This window comes from Plectropomus leopardus, chromosome 20 (assembly GCF_026936395.1).
Source record: "Plectropomus leopardus strain MGB_pleo_1.0 chromosome 20, ASM2693639v1, whole genome shotgun sequence".
NCBI lineage: Eukaryota > Metazoa > Chordata > Actinopteri > Perciformes > Serranidae > Plectropomus > Plectropomus leopardus.
The window spans coordinates 12,214,669-12,238,533 of NC_142195.1; the positions used below are offsets into that span (position 1 = coordinate 12,214,669).

Here is a 23,865-nt window from a genome sequence, read left to right on the forward strand (position 1 = left end):
CATATGATAGTATAATAATAATAATAATAATACTACTACTACTACTACTACTACTACTACTACGACTACTACTATTAACAATAATAATAATAATAATGTTTTGGAAATAATTATTTAATTTGGAAAGACTTTGGTTTGGGCAGTACATTTCCCATCATGCTTTGGATGATATAAACAGGAAGTTAGCTGTGGCCTAAAATGAAGTCGCGTTCCATGGTCGCGTGCCCTACGCTCAGGTCTCGCCTTTGTAAGCCTGTAGTTGTTTTTTTTGGGTCACATTTCGGTCATATGGCAATAGCAGTTAGCGGTTTGTGTCTGCTCTGAAACCAGAGATATGCGGAAAAGAATCAGCTGGATTTATTTTGATCACGAAAAAAAAAAAAAAACGCCTGAAATGATAATTATGGGCGATTATGAAGTGGATTTTCGGATGTTTATCCTCGGTGGACTTCAGAAATGAGTAAGTTGCGCCAGTTCCAGCAGTGTGTGTTTGCACGTGTTGGTTTGACTGAGCTTTGACACACTGATGCAGATTGCATCGAGGGAAAAAAATAATGCCCGTATTGTGTCTGTAACTTAGTATGATCTGGTGATCTGCCTTTCTATGAGTTCATTTATATTTCTTACTATTAACGCCCGTTTCATTCAACAAGGTGACGCACACTCATTCATTTAATGAGACATTCACTCAGCTGTGCTAATAACTTGTCCACAGGTATGGTGCAGGCGCATGATCGTCGTAGGGATGAGGCTGTGTCCATGATGCTACATCTGAGCCCAGCTTTTGCTTCATTAATAAACTTATCTGGAATATTCAGCACACTTCTGGGCTGATGACACAACCTGGCTGTGCACCCACTACTGCTGAAAGTTGTGCAGGTAAGACCAGAGCAATATTCTTCTTGGTTATTTCAATGAAAGAATATGTCTCCTTTTGCTCTCTTTTGTAAGTTTTGAAGTGGAGTGATGGTTTGGTTGAGCATAAAACTCTTGAGTGGGTGAGCCGAGCAGACTGAATTGCTTTGTGGAAATATAATTTCCTGTTTTCATTGTTGGGTGTTCTAAATTAAGAATAATCTATGCAAGCAACATTTGAGTGAAAGTCTTATTTGTGTGACATTTTGTGTATTGCTGGGATGTGCAGTATATTGAATATTTGCGAGTGGTTTGATGAAATGCAGTATGGGCTCATGATTAAGTTCATGAATCCCTTTTATGGGTTTGACTCTGCTGTTAACTTATTTGTCAGATGTGTCTCTGTGGCTTTTGACTGTCAAACTGCAACAATATGTACTTGGGCAGCTTGGCTCAGATGGCTTTCTGACTCAGGTTTAGGCTTATTTAGTAGTACAGCTGTATGTTTGTTTTGGCCGGCATGAAAAAAAAAGGTCTCATGAATGTTTTAAAATGTTTTATTTATATCATGTCTCTGTGCACCCAGGCCAGTTTAGCCAAGTAGTTTGTTTGGTCTGTGACAAGACTCTGTGAGCTTGCAACAGTGAGTGCTTTGCAGTTATGTTCAATGTAAAAAAAAAAATGGAAAAAAATGCCCAAACAAATTAGTTGTATGGTTATGTGCATAGTTTTTAGCAGACAGTGCTGGCTCCATTTTAGGCAAATTGTGCGTGGGAACTCAAAAGGGACAAAAAGACGGAAAGCAGATTGATTGATTGATTCAAACCAAGAGACTTTTGACTAATTGGAAGAAAGCAGGAACAAGTAAAGGAGCTATGGGTAAAGCTAAAAAGGAGTTGAAAATAAAAAGAGTCGAGAATAAATAAGAGAGTGCACACAGTTAGCTCTGAAGGAAATGAAAACATGTAATCCACGCATAGTGCGTAAATTGGGGTGAAAAAAAAGAAATCTATGAAAGGAACCCATTTCTTACGACCAAGATGTATTTAGTCTGCATGACTGTTTCAGAGTGTCATGTTGTGGGGCCTCAAGCCTCTGAATATGCCTGACACACTCCACATGTCAACAAGCAGTACATGGTAATCACCAACACAGCCACGCAAGGCCTGGCTTCAGAAGAAGTCAATATCTGTCAGCAGTAAGCATCAGCAGCCTGGAGTTCATGCCTGGCCCCCTACAGCAGACCTGTCAGTATGCCTCAGGCATTGCATCATTAGTATAACCCCATGTCAGCACTCACTCATGTTGTAGCCCAGTACCTACTGTTTTTGTTCAAAAAGAGTACTAAATGAAGCCTGTGTGCAAATCCATATCTTTGTTTACCTGCAGGTGAGAGATTGGAATTGAAGGTTGCCTCACATTGTGCATATAATGCAAAGAGGCTGACATATCAATAGATATTCTGATCAATTGTTCGTGCCGACAGGCTGTATTTAGGTCCAGCAAAACCAGGCTTGCTTGGTTCTGGAAAAATTCCGCAGAATGACAAAACTGCCCAGTTTTAGACTTTTGTTTGTATTCTAGCAATAATTTCTATAGTTGCAGAAAAGGTTGTTGTGAGACATATGAGTAAAAAATATCTAAAAATGAGTAAGTAACAAGTCCTCTAGCCAGTGCAGCCTCATAGGTTATTTGTGCCTTCCCTCTAAATACGACCAACAGGGGCATTTCCTAAATTATAGCTACAGGTGCATGGCATAATAGTCTGTGTATGATTGTTAAGGGTTGCAGTTTTAAAAACGTTGGGAAAGTTATAAACCAGTTGCAGTTGTACCAAAGCTATATGGTTAGAAAATAGCTCATGGATTGTCTTAAGATAAGTATGTTTGTTCCTAAGGTAGCATAATACATGCCATATGACACATGTCGCCTACATCACATGAAATCACTCACGACATACCTAACACATACCTCAACGTACTATTATGTTGTTAAAATAACTCTACATTGACATTTGGTGTCACACGGGACACCAAATGTCACTCAACACCAGTATTCTGAAAGAAAGTCCAGTGCTTGTTTGACCTCCCCTCTTTTCTTCTCTAAATGGACTTTGTGGCGTTAATACTGTGTCACCTGACCAAATCTTTGCCTGTTATAATTACTATGGCCACAAGGGGTCACCACCTAACAAAACAATGTCTATATGTCATAAATTCAGCTTGCAAAAAGAACCTATGTGGTCATATTTTAAAGGACAGCCTGAAAAATATGCATTATATTTTTTCCTAATAGTAAACAGTATGCATCAAAAATAAGAATCATATTCAGATTAAAAAATAGTGGAACAAGAAACTGTACTATACATTTTTTTTTACCAAATGTGCAAATTATAATAATAATTAAAAAAAAACAATCAAACTCCACTTTCTGTCATCAGTGAGGAATGGAAATACGTTTAAATGCATCTTATCAAAGTGTTTTTACAAAAAGAGTTCAAATGTATTTAACTTAGTCATGGCTGTAAAATTGCTTATCTCCTGAATATTTTTTGTAACTGTATGGTTTCACATGGAGGGTAATTCAGCAATAGCAATAAACTACAATTCTAATAATGCATGTCCTCTGTAGTACACATTATGACTCATTCAGAATATATCCAATAAAACCTGTAGTGGCTGAGTCACTTTTAATTATGGCAGAACTGATTTGATGTTTTTAGTCTTAGCTGTATTGAAAATCAAGATCTTGAATAAGCAAAGAAAGTTACATCCCTTTTATGAGCTCATGCATGGATTCTGTCTACCACCAGTATACTGCAAACACATACAGAATGTCTTACATGAGTGTCAAGATGAGAGACTGAGGAATCCCAGTCATTTTTTATCCATGATACATGCTCGGTCTGAAGCCTAGGCAACAAATGTGTCCTCCGGGGAGTCTCTTACTTCTTTCTCTGTCTTTACCGAGGGAGAGGATCTATGGCCATTGTCACTGATGTCAGATTCAATGCTTGTTAGAACACAGTAATAAAAGAACGGCAACAGTTCGCTGCATACATTTATAGTTCAAACACTGCACAAGTCACAGGATGCTAATACATTACAGACTGAAGAGGGTGTTGATTTTCCCCCTTCTTGATTGAATAGTAATGTGACACTTTATTTAACATGTTTGTCACTTGAAATGGTCAGCTGACTGTTCCATAGGTACAGTAACATAGCAACAATGAGACTAATTTAAAGGGATACTTTGCAGATTTTCAACCAGCTTTGTATCAAAACAATGTTGGTAGTATTGTATCAGCTAATCTTCCAGCTCAAATCTGCTGAATGATTGTACGTCTGCATTTTCCTATGCCCACCAAAATGGACACAAATAGTATAAAAATGAATGGAAAGAGCAAGCAGCCCTTATCCCAAACTCAGATCAAACTCTGATCAAACTTCAAGCTAGGCAGCTCTAGTTAATGTAAACCAAGATTAGATTTTGTCACTGTATTGCCTCTTTCTCACCTAAAATGTCTGTATTTACGAGAATTTTTGAACAGGAAGTAGATGCCATATGATTTTCTGTATTGTAAAAAAAGTTGGTCGTTAAAACTAGGCAGTGCTTACAAATTATGAAGCAAGATTCTGTGACTGTGTTGCCTATGTCTTGCCTTAAATGTTTTGAGAAATTAAATTTACGTGCACTGTTTCATTGTAATCAAGAGGGTAAAAAACTGAAGTCACAGTGTCATATTGCATCATATCATGTTGTTGTCATATCATTAATTGTTAACGGTCCAAAGTCGGCTTTTGGTCGAAATATATTTAGAAAAATATTGGTGAGAATTACAATTTTGCAATTATTAAAAAGATTCTCGATAAAAGATCACAAGCAAATGCTTTTTAAAATGTTGCATCAGGTCTAGCTCTAATACAAGAAGTTGTGAACAGGTAGTGGTTGCCAAACTGTTTCCTGTTTTGTAAAAACCGAAGCTGAAAAACTTAAACTTGAAACTAAGCAGGGATGATAAAATATGAACCACAACTCTGTTACTGTGTTATCTATTTTTCGCCTCAAATATTTTCAATAACATATGTTAGCTTACTGTCTAGCTTTATATTTTTTTGTTACCAGCCAACTAACATAGTGTTTCCTGTGTCAAAACGGACAAGATCACATTACGTCAGCCACCAGTGCTGATTTATTGGTCTGATGCGGCGCGTATGTGTATTTTGGTAGTTTTACGTTCTTCCTCCTGAGCAAAAAATATCCCTGGCACCAATTTTAAAAGTATTTTCATCTTTCCACTGCATAATAACCTAGTTTCATGAAAAGCAATAAAATACTTCTTTCAAGTAAGACTGAAAGTCTTGAAGAAATATAAATGTGAAACATGACTCACAACAGCGGACATCTGGCAGAGATGGTAACAGAACCTGGGCTGATGATTGAATAAAACCATCATTTGCACTTGATTGACTGACTGATGCCTCCAAAGATTGTACAGATTTACAGCTACAGTTTGGGTGCACAACAGGTGCGCTTGCAAACGAGATATATTATAAAGCCATTAACTAAAAACAGCCTGCACATTAACCATCAGATCAGAGAAATGAATGAATATTAATGTATTTTAATAAACAGGCACCAGGCAACGCGGCACTCACACACAGACACAACAAATCTAAACTCACTCTGGACTTATTCCCTCTTTGAGCATCAGTAAAGCTGAAGGCTGTGCTGCTGGGCTTAGAATCTATCTTCATCAAAATATCTATTCATCTTTTAACTTGTGTTTGAGTGCCTTTTTGAAGGCAGGCTGAATGAGCCGGGTCCTGTGTTTTTGAGCAACATGTGATGCGGCGCTCGGAGACAAATGCTTTTAAGAGTTTGGAATGAGTTCTTGCATGTTTCAGTGGATACCTCCATCACAAAGATGAGTCCTGAAAGCTGTGAGTGCAGTCGGTATGGCCCGAAGTGCACAGTGGCATATACTGGGATTGTTGGCTTCACTTAGCTTTCCATCTTAAAGGGAACCCACTCCATCATCCTTTTCACTAGAAAGTTACTGTAAAAAAAACCATCATATTCAGATTTAAAGAGTTCGTTGCAAGGTTATCTCAGTTCAGAGATTTGCTTTGATGGATCCACAGTCTTTCGGCAGCCTCTGGGTTTGATGCAGGCAGTGCGCTAATGACCCCAGCACATTACTCTGCACCACACACATTTCTTCTTGCACATCATCGATAATAGAAAATATTATCAGGCGTTCAGATTTTTCACCCGTGACAACATGTCTGCTTAATAAAGTACAAATCCTGACAAGAGATTTACTGTTCATGCATGTCTTGCCTTGACAGCTTTCACCTGCCTTGGCATCTGCAGTGGAATTAGAAAGGACTCAAAGTGTAGTAAACCGAGGCCCAGTTCCAGCAAATTGTCTCTCTTGAACCTTTTACCTTTTTGTTCATTTGTTTTTTACGTTAATGTTTAGAAGGTACGGTTTTCCGATTCTGTTGAAATAGGGTAGGGTAAAGGCAGGGCTGCTAGTTCACGATTATTTTGATTATTTATAGATATAGATATATAACCCCCCCCAAAACAGCAAAATGTGTTTTAGCCACATCAAAAAGGACTACTTTCACTGCTTTACCATGCTGACAGACAACAGGAAAGTGACGCTGTTGCATTATGTTCTCCTTTAAGAGACCAGACTCCATTGACAGAAAGTTATTTTTACTCCACAGAACACAGTGAGTCTCTGGTCTTCCACTGCTGGTTAGTTTGTGGTATTTTATGACTTTTGGAACCAAGTTGTATTGTTTTGTCTGCCTGCCTCTGCGATGATAGCACAAAAATAATTTTATCTCAATTATCTTGTTTTGAAGATCGAGGGAAGCCAGAATCATAATGAAAAATAAAATGCGATAAATCAATCAGCCCTAGGTAAAGTCATAGGTCAACATAGCCCTCTAAACAGAGGTTTTTCACTGCAAACCATGTCCTATGAGAAATCATCAGAAATATGACTGAATAATTAACAAAAAACCCAACAAATTTATTTTGTGTATTTATACATGGATTTTTTTTGAAGATAGCCATTTTATTATCTTAGTTTAATGCCATTTCAACATTTTAATGTCAAATGGTCCATTTCAGTATTACAAGCACCCCCAGCCCTTCACCCCCCTCTTTACAAATTCAGGTGCAGTGAACAAATTCATATTTCTTGCGCACGTTTTTTTGTATGACACCTCTACAAATGCTAAACCCTATTCCTTATGTATTTAGGGTGTTGGCCATTTATTGGGTAGCCTTAACTGTATTGTCTGTTTTGTCATTTTGTGAGTCAAGTGTCTGTAAAACAGCCTTTACCTTCCTTGACTGCTCTTTATAAATTTTAGGAGGCTGTTTTTTTTTTTAAATGGTCTATATTCTCGAATACAAATCCTGTGTAACAGGATAAACTTTCAGTGCATTGTGAATGGATTTTTCTTGCAAAAAGTCGCAGTGTTAACCGTAGGGACTGTATCACCCACCAGCCTGACAATGAAGCCTGCCACCACTTCTGTAAAGTCTTTATTCATTGGATGCAGACATCACTAAAACATTTTTTTGCAGAATGACATTTGCAGTAAGGCAAGCAAATGACAAAGTCTTCTTTGCTGTGTGTCATGGAGTGTTTGACTTGAAGGCAGACTGAATCATTATCTGTGCAATTACGCAACTTAATTACGACTGCTAGGGGCTAACCCTGAATCTCTACTGTCCATCTGTCAGGCATCCTTGAACTCCATCCATCTTTTTTTTCTTGTTTCTTTGGTTTCAAACCCAAGGATGAAAGAAAGCCGGGATTTGAAGACGGCTGAGGGCTGTCACCCGTCTGTTGTTTCTGCGACATTGGTTGTCTTGTTTTTTCAGTCTTTTGAGCGAATGATGTTCACTTTGAGCAAGAGCTGTTTTCAGTGTTGAGGTATTGTTCTCTGTTAAGGACATATGGAAACTCTGCCTCTTTGAAATGCTTTCAATCTTTATCCAGTATTGGTGGTGACACACACCAGTGTTTGAAGGAAAAAGAGGGAGTTGCTCCTCAGTACTGCTGACATTTGACAAGCTGTGTCTTGAATAAGTGCAGTGCTATCTTTGACTGGTAAAATAAAGGAGGCAAATTGGTGCCATGTTTAGATTTATCCTCTGTTGCTTTGAATTGTTGCTAAAGATGACACTTGACACTTGTTTGGTTATTAGTGCAAATCTGTGTATCAATTCAACATCAATCATGAATAATAGGTAATTAAAAAATATGTACATTAGAAAAAAGTACTAAAAGTGAGTGTGTGGCAAGATAATTTTTTGTAGATGTACAAATGTTGTTGGAGATGTTGTCTCCATTAGCACTAAAAGAACAATTAGTCTATTGATTAGTAGATGGACATAAAACTGATCGCCAACAATTTTAATAATTCATTCCTTATTTAAGTCTTTTATCAAGCAAAGATAGAGAAAGATTAGAATTTCTAGGACCAAACAAATGGAATATCATTGTGTTTTGGACTGTTGCTGGACAAAACAAGCAAGTTAAAGATGGCAATGAAGCCTGCAGTAAACTATGCCAAGCTCTTCTTTTTCCTGATATTTTATGACAAAAAGCTAATTAATTTATTAAAAAAAAAGGACTAATTAATTTGCAAAGCAATTGTTTGTTCCAGCTCTATTCCACATGAAAAGCATTGGAAAGATAAATGCTTTGTTAGTTATTAGTAAAGTGATCACGTCCGCCAAATTGATCACTACAGGCACACAATTGTTATAATCGATCTTTTTCCTTTTCTTTTCTTGTGCAGATTACCATGTGATTCACAATTGTATATTTATTACATGAATATGAAGTAATGAAACGAATCGGCTCCGCTATCTACTGCCTTTTAACGACTGTTTCAAAATACAGTCATTATGTGACCGAGCATTATCAATCCGTCTGACGAGGGCAGCTTTAACCACAGGTGCTTTCCCTGTGTGCATTTGTTTGCTGTCTCCTGTCAGCAACCATGCCTGTTTCTTGTGTTTGAGTAGACTGCACAAGGTCGCCTTAGGAAAACCCAAGTTCGCCTTCTCATAAGCTCTGAGGAGATTATGTTTTTCATTTTACATTTTTCCTGTCATGATGTGAATGTGCATGTAGCACAAAAAATACCATTACCACATGTTGTCATGTATAAAAATACCCCAAATTAACACTGTAAACAGACTGCTGGAATATTAAAAGACAAGTATTTATACAGCATTTGTATAGCAATGATTCTGTCCAAGCTTTATGATCCCTGTAAGCGGCTGATCTCTGTAACTGTGATTACTCTAAGCGGTTTCCACTGTATATAAATAGTGAAATGTTTCCCTAAGCCCCAGGTGATATCTTCAAATGTCTTGTTTTTTTTCCAACTAACACGCCAAAGCCCACAAAGATTTGGTGAGCTATCATGAAAGAGAAAAAAACGCAGCAAGTCTTCATATTAGAGAATTTGTAACTGGGATGACTGCAACAATGTCCACTGTATGTAACAGGTGAGAAAATAATGAAAAATGTTTCCTAAAGCCCCAACAAATACACCAATTTGGTTAACTGTAAGACAAAGAAATGCAGCAAATCCTCACATTGGAAAAACTAGGACCAGAGGATGTTTTTGCTCAATAAATGACTCGAACGATACCCCAATTATCAAAATAGTTGCTAATTAATTTTCCGTCAATCGACTAATCAAGTAATTGTTTCAGCTATAGTATTGGCTTTGTTCTCTAATTGCCCTAGCAGGTCTTTAGGTCTTGCCAGGAAACAAGAGACTTGATTTATTTATATATTTTTGCCTCATTTATGTGCTTGCCCCATATTTAGGCTGGATCATAGAGATGTTTTCTATTATACCAGATGTTATTTGTGACTTTGATTAGCATTGTTTCCATCGTGCAAGATACAGATATTTGCCAGTATTAGTGTTGACACCCAACTGTTATTGTGGTGCTGTGAAAACTACTCCTATTCTTCACTTACAATTCAACTCAAAATGCACATTTTTAGTAGTTTAGCTGCCCCATTACCCTTACATGAGTAAAGAAGATTCTAATTTTTGGCAACAGTTGTGCTGTTTTATTAACAAGTGTTCAAACACATGCTCGATAAGTTCCATATTAGCAGGATGCGCAGTTTAACAAAATGTACGTGGCATGTGGTGCATTGAATTGATTCAGTTTAATTGATTAAGTTTGATTTACAATAAATAGAGATCTCCGAAGCTGCACTGCGGCCCTATACAGAGGGGGACTTCAAATAGATGCATACACACTGACATTATTCATGAAGCTAAGAAATGAAACCATGATGAATGAGTGGTACTGCTCATTTATGCAAACACACACACTCATACATAAAAAGACAAGCGCCCGAGCACGCACACCAGCGGACACACACGCACACAAACACCCTGCACACACAGGCTGCTTTGAAGCCAGTTCAGTGAGTCAGAGTCAGAATGGCTCTGTCAGTCTAATCAGCAGTCAACACCAGCTCAAGACCCATCAAGAGAGAGACGAGAGATCAGTCATTTTTACTTACTTTTAATTTGCTGTATTTATTCGCACTCTCCTTCGGGTGTTTTTACTTATCCTTCACAACAGACAACATATTAACGTCATGAAATGCGGCCAAGGTAATAAAACGAGAGAAGGCGCTAAGAGGTTTATCATCACTTCAGCTCTATTCTAGTCCACGACCCCTCACTGCAGTGCAGCTCACAGCAGTTTAGACAGAGCAGAGATAGAGAGAGGCTAAAAGAAATTAAAGCGAGGATAAACAGGAGGTTTGGGGCCACGCGATGGTAAGTTAATTTCGACTGTAATGATCAGGCCTGGGGCTGGATTGTGGTGCTGAAAATGCTCTTGTCCATTTGCTCAAGTTAGGCATCTTGCCAACACGCAAACATGAACAAGGCAAAGTGTGTGCGTGAGCAAATGTGTTTGCATTTTTGTCATGTTGAGGGGCAGTTTGTGTCCCTGCAAGTGTGTGTGTGTCTGTGCATGAGCGCTTGTGTGTCACTGCCATGTGTTTACCCAGTGTTATGAGCTACAACCTTGGCACTGTTTTCATACTCCAGACATGCTCCGACACCCACACAGTTCTGCTAGTGAAGAGATCTGGAATGAACCATCCCTTCCACCCACCCAGCAGCCTTCTAACAAGTAGTTGTGTGTGTGTGTGTGTGTTGAAACGCAGCAATCAAATATCTAGTTGTTGATCTGCCCAAAAAATGTCCGCCCAGCTTAGGAAGCAATAACATGTTTTTTTTTTTTTTTTCTCTCCATCGTTGCACCCCTTTACCCAAAAAAAGTTAAAGCACTGTTAGAGTTGCAGCTTTTTTATGAAGTGTTTCTGTGTCTCAACTTTGCCCTCTGGCTTCACACTCTGGCAGCTGCTGACTAGTTCACTATTTAATGCTCACCTTTTTTACAGAGAACCTTTGCCTAGAAGGCTATGTGAATTTCTTTGATTTAAAGAGATAAAAAATCCAGCAGCACTTGTAGTATATAGAACAAATTTATTGGAACACCAATGTGTTGTGGGGGTCAACAAGGCCACAAGCTGAAATGCATAAGCGCTCATTTATACTCAAAGTTAGAAATTGACAAGGACATGGAATGGAGCCTTTTGTCTGGCCTCTGTGTTTATTTTATCAGTGTGTGTGCACGTTTTCTGAAAGCTTATGGATACAGACAAGTGGAGCAGTACCACTGGAGATTGCAGGGGCATTGCAGCGTAGTTCCAGCAAGAAATGACTGCAGAAGTCGACGAATACATTTTGAGAATTAGTGCAACGGAACAAATAGAAAATATAGTAAAAACAATTCTCCATCCACCTGTTGCAGTGTATTTAATGGCCTCATAAAGCACTGCCACCTGCAACACTGCCTCCATTCGAAAGTACAATATTATGACCTTTTCCACCGTTGCCTTATTTGTTGTTTTCTGAAATTTTTGACTCTGCTTTTCAGTGTCATCTACTGACTTCACCATGTCAACATGAGCTCTAAGTTTTCCATTAAAGTTGTTCCACATACTCCCAAGTGTTGTTGGAGTTTTGACCTCTTAGAATACTTCGCCCTCTCCATGCACCTTAGAAATGGGTTAAGTTGTGCCAGAAAGCCAGTATAGATGAAAACTGCATCCACTTACTTCTTACATGTACTTCTGTGGCACGCAAGAAGTTGCGTGCTGGGTCAAAGAGGTCTATTATAGCTTGGTCCCTTGTGAAACAGCAGAGCTTGTTAATCAGGGGCTTTGAACACCACCTTTACTAAAAAAGGCCTAATTCCCACTGCACAAAAAACACCAGTTAACATCTGGCTTTTTAATTAATAGGAAAGTGTACAATCGGTGTTCACATGCAGGTCAAATGAGCCCCCACAACTGCTGCAAAGCCATGTAAACAGCTCTGCTCTACTGGCAATGGGAAAAGCAAACGGACATGAACCTCTGCCCAACACAGTGATGACATGGAGCTGGATGAAATTCAGCAGTTTGGGATGTTGAAGGAGCTCACAGGGTAGAGTGCTTATCATTAAGGTTTTAGAGTCCTTACCGCAGTGCCACAGGTTTTAGTTTGGCTGTTGCTATTTTCTAAGCTACTCTAGCTGTCATTTTTTTCTGGAGATGGACCTTCAGTGGCTGGACCTCTGCACTGAATTTGCAAACTGTCTGTCTTTGAAGTCTCTAAGCGGTAATGAGTCAGAGGGACCACGGGGTACATCCATGGGTACACTAGCTCGCTATTAGCACTATTTTTTAATGGCACTTGCTAGCAGTAGGCTGGCAGCCAATCACTGAGTCTTGACGTCTGACGTGGTTTCATCTACAGTGGGTTGGAAGCGCTGCCAGAAACCTCCACTGTACTTCTATGATTTTCTCCAACTTGTCTGAATATAGAAATGTATTACCAGTAAAAATGTATGTAACATGGGAAACTACATCTCATATATATAGACACTTAAATCACAGATATATTGCTTACTGAATTGAAAACAAACAAACAAATAATGCAGTAATAATTATGTATTGTATGTAGGTCATCATTCTGGACCACACACAATATTTAAATGTACTTTTTCAGTTTCTACCAGGCCAATGTGTCCATTCGTAACACCATCTCATATGTTATATAATTTTTCAAAAACAACAACCACATGTTCCTGCTGGAGAAGAGGCTTATTACGAAAGGCATTTTATTATCTCAAACAATTTTTGTTTTTCTCTGTCACTTTTACTAAAGTGCCTCTCAGTCCTACTTAAAATGCATAAATTTAGATCCAGGTAAAAAAAAAAAAAATCCAATCATAACGCATTAATGTATCATAGCTGTGACTACAGTTAAAATGAAACTGGTCTTAATTGTCAAAACGTAGCAAGCTTACGGAGAACTGTATGACCTTGAGTCCTCAGAGGTATTGCTGACTGTGACTTCTATATCTGTCACTGCTTATGAAAAGCAATTCGCAACAGCAACAAAGTACTGAGTGCAGTTTAAGGTTATGAGCATGTGATTTTCATGTTTCATTTTCAGTTTATTATCATGTTAAATAGCTCTGAGTCATGTCTGAATTCAACTGTCATCCATTGTCAATAAGAGCAGGACTTGTATTTGTGAGACATGGTTGTCCTAGAGTGTCTGGATACTTAGTATATAGATTTTTTTGTATTTTCACCCTATATCAGGACACTCATTCACTCACCCGAAGGCACGTGTCCTCATATTGAATGTTCTCCATAGAATTCAAGTGTTTGCTACAATATTTGCTGATAAACAACTCCCATCTCTGTCTGTTCCCCGCAAGGACTGAACAACTGAGCTGCACATGCATAGATGAATGTTGTCCCTTAGCAAACAAATCAATAAAACTCATTTCCGTTTGGTCAATTGTTAATTAAATGCCAGTTTTCCCTCAATTAAAAACTGACTGAAGTGCAGTATATGGCATATAATCATATTTTTTCTTCCGCATCCCCCTGGGCAATTGCAAATACCCAGGGATGATTGCTAATGCAAAAATCATTTTCTGATTTGTATCTGCAAATTGCTGCTGCCCTTGTGGTATCATCAAAGCTAGGTAAGCTTTATCAGCCCCCCACCTGGTAAATGATTTTAATGTTGATGGGTTAGATTACCCAGAGAGTAAGCCTTGCCAGTATGCTAAAGGTCATTCAGTATTATCTAAAGGTTACTCCTGACAATTATGCAGAATAGGAATGTGGCCTTAAATTCAAGCATAAGGTATATGCTTTTAAATACACCAGCCATGTTATTCTATCAGGACAAAGTGTTTCATTACTGTGATATTTCTCAAAGGGATAATGAAATGTCACAGTGGATCCATGACTTACCTTTCAGCTTTAAAAATCTTCTATGGACTGCAAGGTCTTCTTTTAAGGAAGTTGTTGTGCTGTAAGATGCAATTTATTAGTTGAAGCCGATATCCGACTAACCAGAACTCCCTTGACTCTGGCCCTAAGAGTAATGCATGTGATACTGGCCTTGGAAAAGTCACCATCAACCAGTATCATCCATGATTGGAGGGGCAGGTGTAGAGAGAAGTGGAGGGGGGAAATGGACTGGGAGCAGAAAGGGGGGAGGAATGACCATGGATCAAGCTATGGTGCAGAGATGTTGCTCAGTGGGCCGCATTTGCAGTGAGATATAAAGCTTATGACAGATGTTTCTCTTGAAAATGCATTACTGGACCTTGAAACCATTCCAAGTTCTCCTGAGCGTTGAAGGGAATACCTCACCAGAAAACCCAAAGCTCTCACAATTGTCAACATGCATTTTTCCCTGCTGCCAGCAGCCGAATGATGCTATGTCATATTCAGAGTCAGACATGCTCACACATATCCTCGCTGTCATGCATCCACCCACGTGCACATGCAATAAAAACAAGGGGATTTTTTCCCCCCACCATGCATTCATATTCTCATAAAACCTTCACAGTTGTAGTCACAAATATATCTTTCTGTGTTGCAAAGCACCCCTGAAGCAGAGTCTGCAGGACGGATTTGCTCCGTACTGTCTAACACCCAGACTATTTGCATTTTCTCTCCCCTTTTATTTATTCAGTTTTTACCCAGACACTGTTGTATGCTTATCTAGGTTCCAAATACAACAACAAAAAAAACATGCATTTTAATTGAGCAGTTAAAGAAATTAATGCTGCAGAATAATTGTGGGCAGTGAAATTCCCAAACTCCCGCTTAGATATATGATTTTTAAAAAGCCAGATGTGAGACAAACAAATCATTAAGTTACCTAATGGGCTTATGCAACACAATAAATTAGTCTCTCAATATCAGGGTAATGTCAATGTCAGTAAATGTTTCATATACTATATGCTGAGGTGAAAGGCATCATTGTCTTTTAACACAGCAGGCCGTCAATCCTTTATTCGTGTGTATGTGAGTGGAAGAATTAATCAGAGGTTAAGGTTAGTTAAGCTGGGATTTCAGAAATGATTTTGCCAAACCAGTTTAACATGCACACACTTAAAACCCCAAAGGGAGGTGGTTCTTCTTCTTCTTCTTCTTCTTCAAAAAACTCCAATCCTGAGGGATACTATCCTCACCACAAGAAAACAACACCCTCAGTTGTTTCTTCAAACACTTAACACATTCCATCTTTCCATTTCCTGACAAGAACACTCTTGTGGTTGTGCAAATAATGACTGAATCAAAGCTAGAAGTAGTGTGACGTTGTTGTAGTGCCGCAAAACCTTTTAGTGGGCCAATTTCTCAATCATGTTAAATATTCATGACTAAATTTGCAATTTTAGTTGAAATTTGGGAGAGGGAAAAAAACTTCCTAAGTTTGATATAACACTCCAAAACTCAACTAATCTGCATGATCAGGACTGTGTGGGTGTGGTTCTGTCAGATGTGATCAACAATGACTCACTAAAAAACATCACATTTTGATTCAGGTGTTGCGAAGTCCTTATTGGTGCACAGAAGTACGTGATGTCATCTTAATAGAAACGTTCCCGACCTACAAAGCAGTGAGGAGGACAAAAAACATGGATATCTGGCATGTGAAATAACCAAAGCTGTTATGAAATCTATGTGTTCTTGAAGGATCCCTCTATCACACAGAAGCTGACTGAGAAAATAGGTTTTCAGGGCCTTTAAAAATTTAGAGGGGCTGTGTCGGTTTGGATTTGAAGGCTTATCATCAGATATCAAAACACTGCAGGGTTTTTATGATATTATGAAAAAAAGATTGTACTACTCTTGATATGTACCACAGTGGCAATTATTTTAGATTTAATTGCGAGGAAGAAAATACCTTGGAATCCAGAAGACACCGAATTTCAAAGATGATTTCATTTAAGTTTCCTGTGCATTTGTCAATGAAGAGGTAAGCTTTATTTTATTCATCATTTTCACTTTAATACATATTATCTTTTACTTAAACATATTATTTGTTGCTAGTTATCAATTATCTTGGTCCTCTAAGTTGGTAGGGTTTGAGTGTCTTCATCGAGTTTATAAGACTGTTGAGTTGTTGGTATTAAAAGTAAATTCTTTGCCAGTAAAGCTATCCAATTTACATACAGTCTAGCCCACTTGCACTATGATTGAACTTATTTACAAAGGAAATGATGGCTGAGCTACAGTAGATAGGCCTTTGGGAAAGTTCTCAGACCTGAAAGCAAATTTTCTTCTATCTTGAGAGGCCTCAGTCACACTGGACTATCCTCCCTGAACAGGACAGCCTGAGTGTGGTCTTGTCAAACCCCAGTACCACCGCCGCAGCAGTTCTGGAAATCATAGATGGATGCCAGGGATTCATGCTGGTCGTCCATAATGTTCGGCAGCCTGTCCTCTGCTGTGGAGATGGCGTGAGCGCGGAGCACATGGTCCACTGTTTTCATGCCAGATGCAACGGTGCAACTCCTGTTCTGCATTTGGAGCGGCTTGTGAATGCTCTAGTTGAGTTCCAGAAGGAAATTATCCGCCAGCAGGCAAACAGACAAATTATTATTATCTTCAAACGGTCAAACACTCAAACGGTGACACTCATTGCTATGGAAGATAAAGAAATCACTGGGGATAAGAGCCTTTGCAAGTGCTCACAAAGGATATTTCTACCTAAAATTCACTTTAAATGAACATCGATTATAGCATTCAACATGTCGAGAATTTTATTGAGGTACATAGAAATTACACCATGTTAAACTATAATATGTTGCTTTATGCTCCGTAATTTTTCATGAAAATCAGCTGTCTTGAAATGAATTTATCATTATCAGTCCCTTTAAAGTTTGAGTCCCATATATGATGCAACGACTGAATTAACAGCTGATGATCTTTCTGTAGAGGACAGTTGACAAATGGCTGGGCTGTCGGCCATTGAAAAGTGGGGTGTAGAGATAGATATATGCTGCCAGACATGGACATCAAACATGGACATTGAAACTGCTGGAGCAGCAAAAACAGGGAGTCCAAGGTAGGTGTTGCCATTAAACATGATATGAATCAAATGAATCTGCTTATCAGTGATGCATTATTTCATGTAATTAATACAGCAACAATTATGTTGTCTCATGAATCACCTTTGTAATTTTCTCTTTTCAGATAGGTGGTTTTGGTGCAGTGCTGCAGCAATTTCAACGGAGTGGGTTCACAGTTTTCATCTGTCATGCACAGACCTGGAACATGCACCTCTGGATGATGAAGACCTGTTCTGCAGCGAGGCATGTGAACAGAATGGATCATATAAATCGATTGTCAAAGGGGTGGGGGGGCAACTGGTCCAGTGTGCAGACAGCTGCAAATGATTTGAGGGGTACCATGTTGAGTGTCGGAGACAGCAGAAAAGGTCGCAATTAGACAAGTGTGCTGTAAGTCTGAGTTTAATTGCAGATATGTGTAATAGGTGAGCCTGAAAAGTGCAAAAATAATATTGTCATTATAAATGATGTGTTAGCCAGAGCACATTAGTGCTACTCAGACAGTTCTTGTTAATGCAGAGAATGAGGACCAGCTCCAAAATTATTCCAAGGCTGTCAGGAGGACGGTTTCTGCCACCTGGCCAGACATCACGCTGTGTGGGAGGGCGATGGTGATGACAGAGTTCTCGGAAATGAACCTAATGTGTTTTTTGGACAAACACACAAACTCCTACACTCTCACATGTTGACTGGTGATATTTGTGAAATCAGGCTTCATTCATTAATCATAATCTGAAATACGGCTCAACTAAGTAATGGTTACAACATTTTCTTGTAATTTGTAAGAATAGGATTTAACCATGAAAAGAATTTATAACCTAATGATGCAACTTGCAAACAAACCTGCAAGAATAACCAGGGGGACATATTGGCTTTGACTTCAGTGAGTGAGATGATGAAAAATAGAAGGTTTAAATTTAAGTCTATTTGAGAATGTTGTGTGCTGTTGTAAAAAGAAGGGCTCAAAGTTAAGTGTACTTATGGTTCTGTAAACAAAGTGTGACTGAAAATAAAGTAAGATATTAAAAGTAAAACTCCGAGTCACTATTTCTAGTTTTGTAAAGTAAGGTTGTCATAGGCATCAGTGCAAAATTCAAGTAGAAGACTCATAATCTTCTTATGTAAAAGAATTAGATATTTCTGAATGTATTGACTCCTAGTGGTAGTATCAAGAAAGATTTACTCTAATGGCTCATTTATGCTCAATGTATGGTAAGTATGCGGATACAGTGCGGAGCCTTCTGTCCGTACTCTGAGTTCATATTATCTGTGTTTGAGCACATTTTCTGATAGCTTACAGATACGGACAAAACAAAGCAGTACCAGAGATTGTGGGGGCAGTGACAATGCAACACCAAAAAGACGTTTTTTAAACGGCGGACTTAAACAAATCAGGAATATAATAAAAAGAATTCACAGTCTTCTTATGGCAGTGTTTTTGATAGCCTCCTAGACCAGTGCTGTACACCATGCTGCCTCTGTTAAAAGGTAAATTATTACAACCACCTCCACAGTCACCATGTTTATTGTTGTTAGAAACGTTTGACTCCGACCTCTAGTGCCATTCAGAGAATGTATCTATGCCAAGAAAAAGGACGTACGGAAGTTTGTAAGCAGTGAAAGTCACAATCTTTGAAAAAGATGTATCATTTTTGTAAATAAAGGGAGTATAATTGAGCCTTAACAGCAAAGCAACCTACCAATCCTTTCCAGATTCAGTCAGTCAATCAGTTGGGGAAACTCCGTTGCTGCTCATGGCTAAAAACACAGAAAGAATAACCGAAAAGACAAAGAGGAAAATTCACTTTGAATCTCCAGGCAGCTGGCTCATTATGTTGGGCTGATTCTTTAAAAGCACCATGGGAGGTCCTGCCTCCTCGCCATAGAGCTCACATAGCCAACTGATAAGATCAAAAGTTTGATTTTAGTCTTTTTTTTTTTTTTTTTTTTTTGCTCCATGATGTATCTTGTCAAATTTTTGTTTAACAAAATATCATGCCATGATATTTAAGGTCTTACTTACTCCCCTTAATGCCCACTGGCATGTAGGGCAGCACAAACAATCGCCGCCATGTCTGTTTAGGGTAAACTTTTGGTTGGTACCCCAGGTCTTCTTCATTGGTTTTGTTCTCTCTCCACCAGGTTCCTTTGGTCTCCATCTCCTACACCTTCTGACATCCAGTGGAAGGCAGTTCTTGTGATGTTGTCTTTTTGCATGATTTGTCCAATCCATCTCCACCCTATTATAATGATGATGGTGTCAGTGCTGTCTTGATTGGACACAGCGAGTAGATGTTGGTTGGAGATGTTATGTCAGGAGATGCCTGTTTTCTGAGACTCCTTGTGTGAAATGTTGACAGCTTGTAGATGTTGGGTCATTGTGTTTAAAAAAAAAATAACCACTAATATGTCCGGAGGAAGTGAACATTGAGTCACAGAAGAGCTAGGCTCTGTGTGTAAAGTACAAGGTGTTTTATTTTTCAGATTTGCAAGCAAGCATAATACAAATCTGAAAATGCAATGTGGATTCAGAATGCAGACAAAGAACATTTGTGCATCTGCATTTTTAAAGAGGCCATATAATGCTTTTGGGGTTTTAATCTCTCCTTTAGTGTTTTATACAGCTTTGTCACGAGAGTCCACATCAAAGGGAGTTATACTCTACCGCAGACATTTCTGCTCCTGAAACGCCTTGTTTGCAGTCCAGCCCTTTCTAATGTCATCTCTCTAGTATGTCACCATGTATCACATAGGCATGAATCCTGCCTATTGGCCTATTTGCTAGTATGGCACACACTTAAATAGAGCTATAAAGCAGAAGCTGGGTTTGGTAATTGGTATGGCCAGTTCGCTCTTTTTGGATTTCAAACGGAAAAGTCAAAACTGAAAATCAGGATGGTTCAAAACTGGGTGTCTGTGACCTAACTTCCACCTTGAAGCTGTAATTGATGCCAGTTTTGTGTTGTTTTACTGTTTATTTTGTAGCTTTTCCTGTCAAATTTAATATTACCATATTGCACAACATTTGTGTCTAGCTTCAATTTTAGGTCCATAGGCTGGATAATTGTTGTAGTATGTACTACAGAAAGACTGTGAACATTAAGGCTCATTTGAAACCAATTAAATGATAATAGGTGGTTGGATGTGGCTAACTTTTTATTTCATGTTGGTTTTTTTGAAACTTTTTAAAGGCACTTCAGGAATAGATTATGTTCCATTACAGTTTTACTGACCTGGAGGCGCTATTACACAAGGAAACTATAATACACAACTAAAACTGCCAACCTTTACTTCACCTTTGTAAGCTTGTCTTTAGCACGGTAGCGCCAGACACTTTATTATACAAAGACTTTTTCTGATGTTCCTTCACGAACGAGCGTAGTACTGATACATGTATGCACAAGTCAAAATTATCTTCTAACTTTATTTGTATACTTGCTGGCTGGTCATCTTTGCTTCATATTCTCTTATTAAACTGAGCACACATAGGTTATGTAAGTAATATGTGCAGTGATTAAAATAAACATATTTAGGATGCATTGATTATGTAAATAACCCAATTTCCTTTGTCAGTTGCTTTCTGTCATTCTCCAGCATTTGAAGCCATATAGCAGGGGAGGGAAAACACAACTCTGGTATAGTTTTAGCTTGGTGTTGCTGCACTGAGGGACTTCCATACGTTGTTCAGCATTCTGAAGGAGTTTCTGGTCTTTCTGTGATGGCTTTTGATGTCTCTGCCTGCTACTCCATCATATTTAACAGTCCTTCCTAGATATACTATGAGATATATTCTTCTGTTGTGGGTAGTTTTGCTCTATCTTCCTATATCAGTGGTAATTACTGGGGTGTTTTTTCTAAGTCTTATTTCAGTACACCCCTAGTAAACTGTGCTTACTAACTTTGAATATTGTCCCATTGTATAGGATTTGTTTACCAGCCTGTCAGCTTGAACTTAAATACATGATTCATACTTAAACATAATTATGAGTTAAGTCCCATACCTCAACCAAAGTCTCAAAGACTGAACCCTTTTCTTTTTTAATATCTTTTCTAAAATTGGGGTCAGTCATTGCAATTTTCTTAGAAAAACTCAATGGGCAATGGTCAAGAGTCTTGCACACAGACAATCAAATTGACCGATGTGCAGAGATTCCTGGGGAATTTAGGAAAGACTTGGATGAAATGTTTGCAAAGGCTGGAACTGAGTATTTCATGTCCCAGCCTTATCTCGCAGTTCCAATTCTGCACACGTAAGCCGACAAAGGCAGCACTTGCAAAGCTTGTGAAACAGTATGGAAAGGATGAGATGTTTGCCTTCCTACCAGGCAGGTAGCACAAAGGCTTTGAGAGATTTAGATATACCATGGGGAAGATGAGGAATAAAGATAAAACACTGTTGTGATCTGAACACTGGATTAGAGAGGAATGGCATATGAATTAGTCATTATGTTAGTTTAGTAATGTTTTTTTTTCTCAGAAAATATTGTGAATTGCAATGTGGTTAATCGTCCAGGCTGTTCTCATGCACTGTTTATACACCACAGTACGTACATAACCGTGCTATTATGAGTTGGTAATTCGTGCCTATCACATAATCAGGAAGACTTTGTTAATGTGACCAATGTGCTGCTCTGGGTTAATAAAGAAGTGGTATAAAGACTGGAAATCCTTGTAAGGAGGCAGCAACACAGGACTTTCCCCAAGCAGACCGATGTTTGTGTTCTTTTTGAAACAAATTGAACTTTGAGTTATTTAAAGGTACGTCATTATCATGTTTCTCTTTCCTAAACTGAAACTTAGTAACCTTACTTGCCTAAACCTGTAGATGCCCAACCATGTTTCTTTTCCTAAACCTACAGTAACCAAAGTAACTTTACATGCTCAAATCCAACCTACGTGACTTTACTCGTCGAAACCTTAACTACCTTAACCTTACCTTAACTACATAACTTTACGTTAAGTATGTAACTTTACGTTATTTATATACTGTCATTCACTGAGCACATATTCATTAGATATCATACAGGCAGTTGTATGTACGTGTTTGTTAAACATCATACAAACTGTTGTATGAGCATATCTAAAACCATGTATCATTTAGAAAATCATGTATCTTTCAAGTTATAATTGAGTTAAAATTACTCGGTCAAAATTAAAATTATAATTAAGTCTCTCTCTCTCTGCCAATAAGAGGAATCATGAAATTATTATCAAGAATTCCAAACCTGCCCTGCACTGTGGACCCACAACTTTCTAACTCTGTTATTGCTGTTTTGTCCAGCTGCCTTCTCCTCTTTCATCCTCATGCCACTGGATTGGTTAAATGCTAGGTCTGACTAAGCGTCTCCCCATGAAAGACTTCCAGAAGATGGAGAATTATCCATCACTCATGTTACGCACATTATTTGTGGAGAATTGAAATGATGTGTCTCATGTGAGACTATTCAACATTCCCAGTCTCAGTCTTTTGATGCTGACGGTGTTGGCATCCTTGAGTGTTACCTTTCAAAATGCAAAATGACTAAGGAAAATGCTTCTGCAATTTTCTCCTTTCAAAACTGCAAAAGCAGGAATTCATGGAGAGCCAAATGGTTTTTGGTCCCCTGTGTAATTTATGCTTGTTAGTGGTATAAATTGTATGCAGTGCCCCAAGGAACGTCACTGAAAAAAAAGGTGTTTACTTCAAGTGAGAATCAAAATTGGCTTTGAAGAAAAATGTACAGACAAAAAAACCCTCCAAAATAAGAGATGGTCATACACTTTGATTTCTCCGTGGTATAATGTAATGCGAGTTCCAGCGTTTTCACTAGACATGCTAGCTTCATTAAGGTTGAGACAAATCAATGCGTACAGATCTTAGATTCCAGTCAATCAAACGCGACAGCAGGTGTGTGCTTCTTTAGTTTCTTTAAAGTTAGCCTGAAGAGGTGACCAACCTACAATTTCAGTTAAAAAACTTAAAAGTATTCCTTCTCGACAGGTTTGTTTAAATTGCATGTGATCGCGTTCATAAGCTTTTCCAGTGTTTTGCTCTCTGCTGTTTTGCTGACCCCAGCATGAATAAAGATGTGCAAATATTGAGCATATAGAGGAAATAAATGGTATTAAAACAGAGATCACACAAATGCTAATCGTGTGGCTCTGCTTGTGTTAGACTGAAGGAAAACCTTTTTACCAGCTTAATCCTACATAGCATTATTTTTTTGATATAATTGTGCTATCTTACTTGGGGATCATTTTGAGTTCATCCCTCACACACTGTTTACCCTCCAACATCACTGCTGGCTATCTGTGCAACTGCACAGTCAGGTTTATCCACCCAGTCAAATTAATCCTCAGGAACAGCTTTGAATGGACCGTATCACGGTTGGCTTTGGCACATGCACATAAGAAAAATGTCATTCAGAGGGAAATAACAGATTCCTGTTGGCAGTAATTTAGAGATAAAAGAAACATTAGTTACCCATATGGTTTTGCATG

The 23,865-nt window shown here is 38.5% G+C and overlaps 1 protein-coding gene across 1 annotated transcript in view; it reads left to right on the plus strand.

Annotated features, from left to right (window-relative positions):
- Positions 1-208: 208 nt before the first annotated feature.
- Positions 209-23,865, plus strand: part of brinp1 (BMP/retinoic acid inducible neural specific 1) — a 188,124-nt gene continuing 164,467 nt past the window's right edge. The window contains exons 1-2 of the mRNA XM_042509557.2: positions 209-460; positions 716-879. The gene's annotated coding sequence lies outside the window, so the exon portion shown is untranslated. The remainder of the gene's footprint in view (positions 461-715; positions 880-23,865) is intronic.